The sequence below is a fragment of the Oncorhynchus mykiss genome, chromosome 21, assembly GCF_013265735.2.
Source record: "Oncorhynchus mykiss isolate Arlee chromosome 21, USDA_OmykA_1.1, whole genome shotgun sequence".
Lineage (NCBI taxonomy): Eukaryota > Metazoa > Chordata > Actinopteri > Salmoniformes > Salmonidae > Oncorhynchus > Oncorhynchus mykiss.
This window is the reverse complement of record NC_048585.1, coordinates 32,449,490-32,453,107: the sequence shown is the minus strand read 5'-3', so window position 1 is coordinate 32,453,107 and position 3,618 is coordinate 32,449,490.

Here is a 3,618-nt window from a genome sequence, read left to right as displayed (position 1 = left end):
TACTCTCATGACACCACCCCACTATGTAAACAAGGAAAGGTTTTCCCCATCTTATTGATTTACTTAATAAACTGTATGCTATAGTAGTTGGAGTTATTTTTTAAAACTCATACATGTTCATGGCTAACAGGTACAGCTAATGTTAGCTACATAAGATGCTTAGTTTTGTTGTCAACGGCCCTTTCCCTGAGCTTCATCACATGTGAAACCTTTCTGCCATCCACCTGCTGCCTGTTGCCTGCCATGTATACTAGATCGCTTGACATTGGTGTCTTAAAATGCCACAATATAGGGATGAGCCTTAATCTGGAAACAAGATTTACCTGAGATGTACCTGGCCAATCCTTCCAATCTCTGCAAACTGCAGGGATGTAAACATGGGATAAGGATCAAACTACAAGATCATCCCTTTAGCCACAGATTGTGGGGTCAAATGACTAATTTGAGGAAAGATCAGGGGTGGGTTTATTGGTAAATGTCCCTCCTCCTCCTCACCGTGCCCCCCGTCCTCCTTTTTATACACCTGCACACAGTCAGCCAATCCTCTTCCCCTTGGAACCTCTCCAAGGAACCGTTTCCTCTTCCATCCTTCTCCTCTGTCCTCCTCTCTCTGTGTCTCGTGTCTTTTCAGATCAGTGCTACTCAAGTTACATTTAATGGCAGTAGGGTTTTGATCTAGTTTTTGCTTGAAAACCAGAGCTTCTCCCAATTTACCATCAACAATAAAGGTATGCTATTTTCATTTCCAGAATTTTTGTATGTGTAAGTAGGCTTGTTTAACAGACTATATTTCACCTTAGCATTTGGGTCGGTTGTTTAATTTGAGGTATATTGATCAGTTTGAGATTTTAGCTTTAAGGAGAAATCTCAGTTGACAATGCTTATTTGACTGAGATTGGATCTTTGGAAAAATGTATATGACTTTTAGCATTAAAAAGGATTTGATATAGTTTGACACTAATGACAACAAAACTGTGTTTGTACTGCACAGCAAACCGAAGTGCATGCATTGCGATGAACCTTATTTTGAAGATTCTTTCCTCAAACTAGGTGAAGATGAAGGACCACTACAGTCCTTCCAGATACATGATGAAGAAAAGATGGAGAGCGAGTGAAAGAACGGGTGCAAGATAAATATCACCCCCAGACTCAGGGTTGTATCATAACCAAGCTGTATGGGTTAGACGTATGGGTATGATACGACCTGGGTTTGACGGTGGTCTGCTGCTGCCTTCAAACAGAGGATGCTAACACCAATGGCTCTCTATAACTGAGTATTTTGCATGTATTTTCTTCCCTTTTACTTTTCCTTTCCATTTTGCCAAGATAAGAATGTAATAGCAGCCCAAAAGGAATTGTTTTAACAGCTGTAAAATTGCTTAAAATGACACTCTTGACTCTTTTGCATTTTGTGTTTTCTGACAAAAGTATCCTCCAAAAAGTGATCCACAAAATAAACTGAATAGAACGAACCTTGTACTTCGGTCCAATCTGCTCTTGTGAGATCATGGCCAATAGAAAAGCATCCATTTGAAAACCCTTAGATTAGCAGTTGTGGGGGTTGGTGACACCAGTGGGATCTACCCGGTACAGTCAGAAGAGGACTGGCCACCCCTCGAAGCCTGGTTACTCTCTAAGTTTCTTTATAGGTTCCTGCTTTCTAGGGAGTTTTTCCGAGCCACTGTGCTTCTGCCTCCGCATTGCTTGCTCTTTTGGGTTTTAGCCTGGATATCTGTAAAGCCCTTTTTTGACAACTGCTGATTTAAAAAGGGATTTATGAAATAAATGTAATCTTGTGAGGGTGGAGTAACAGCATAATGATCCTAAAGGGGTAAACCACACCCTCTTGATGCGCCAGGCAAGCTAAGTCAAGTGCACCTAAGAGTTGCACTTTTAAAATATAGTGATGCTTTAATCAAATATTTCACACACAGGCTTCTAAACATCCATAGTAAATGTAAAACAACACTCCTTATAGAGCAAGCAACAATTATCAAACTTGAGATACTCTATATATACAAAAGTATGTGGACACTCCAAATGAGAGGATTCAGCTATTTCAGCCACACTCGTTGCTGACAGGTGTATAAAATCGAGCACACAGCTATGCAATCTCCATAGACAAACATTGTCAGTAGAATGGCCTTACTGACGACTCAGTGACTTTCAACTTGGCACCGTCATAGGACACCACCTTTCCAACAAGACAGTTCGTCAAATTTCTGCCCTGCTAGATCTGCCCCGGTCAACTGTAAGTGTGTTATTGTGAAGTGGAAACGTCTAGGAGCAGCCGCGAAGTTGTAGATCACCATGCATAATGCCAAGCGTCTGGAGCAGTGGAAACGCATTCTCTGGGGTGATGAATCATGCTTCACCATCTGGCAGTCCGACGGACGATCTGGGTTGGCTGATGCCAGGAGAATGCTACCTGCCTGAATGCATAGTGCCAACTGTAAAGTTTGGTGCAGGAGGAATAATGGTCTGGGGCTGTTTTTCATGGTTCACACTAGGCCCATTAGTTCCAGTGAAGGGAAATCCTAACGCTATAGCATTCTATGATATTTTAGATAATTCTGTACTTTCAACTTTGTGACAACAGTTTGGGGAAAACCATTTCCTGTTTCAGCATGACAATTACCCTGTGCACAAAGCGAGGTCCATACAGAAATGGTTTGTCGGAGAACTTAACTGGCCTGCACAGAGCCCTGGCCTCAACCTCATCAAACACCTTCAGGATGAATTGGAACGCTGAGTGCGAGCCAGGCCTAATCACCCAACATCCGTGCCCGACCGCTCTAATGCTCTTGTGGCTGAATGGAAGCAAGTCCCCGCAGCAATGTTCCAACATCTAGTTGAAAGCCTTTCCAGAAGAGTTGAGGCTGTTGAAGGAGCAAAGGGAGGGCCATCTCCATATTAATGCCCATGATTTTGGAATGAGATGTTCGACAAGCAGCTGTCCACATACTTTTGTCCATGTAGTGTACTTACACACATGAAACATGCTAATAGTGCCAGGAGTTTTTCTAACCATGTGACCTGTCCAGGAATAATTTGGGGTCCAATGTCTCCTTTGCATCAGGTTACTCTCCTGCAGGGAAACTATTGACAATTGCTTCGAGGACGCAAACCTGTAATGACCCACTATCTGGTTCGATTGTTGTAAGTGGTTTTCAACCTTTTTTGGTTACTAAATCACATCTCGCTCAATCTGAACTGAAGTACCCCCTCATGCCCATCTGATAGTTAAGCAAATGTTATTATGCATATTCCCAAATACCCTCTGTGGATTGGCCAGGTAGGTACCCTCAGGGGTACTCCTAGCACAGATTAATAGGCATTTTTGGTACTAGTACCCCAGTTTGAGAACAACTGTTGTAAATCATGCGCTATGCTGACATCTAACGGTCTTTCAATGGATATTGGGGTTCTCTTACAAAAAAATGTTTACATACCGCATAGCAACATAGTTATACATTGTAACCATTAATTCAATTCAATTGATATGGTGTTTCTTGTTTTTACAATAACAGTAAAAGAGACCCGCCCATTGTGTCTCTCGAATATATGAAGCTTTTAGTGTGTACAGCTTTTAGTTCCTGTATCTGTATTTCTAGACGG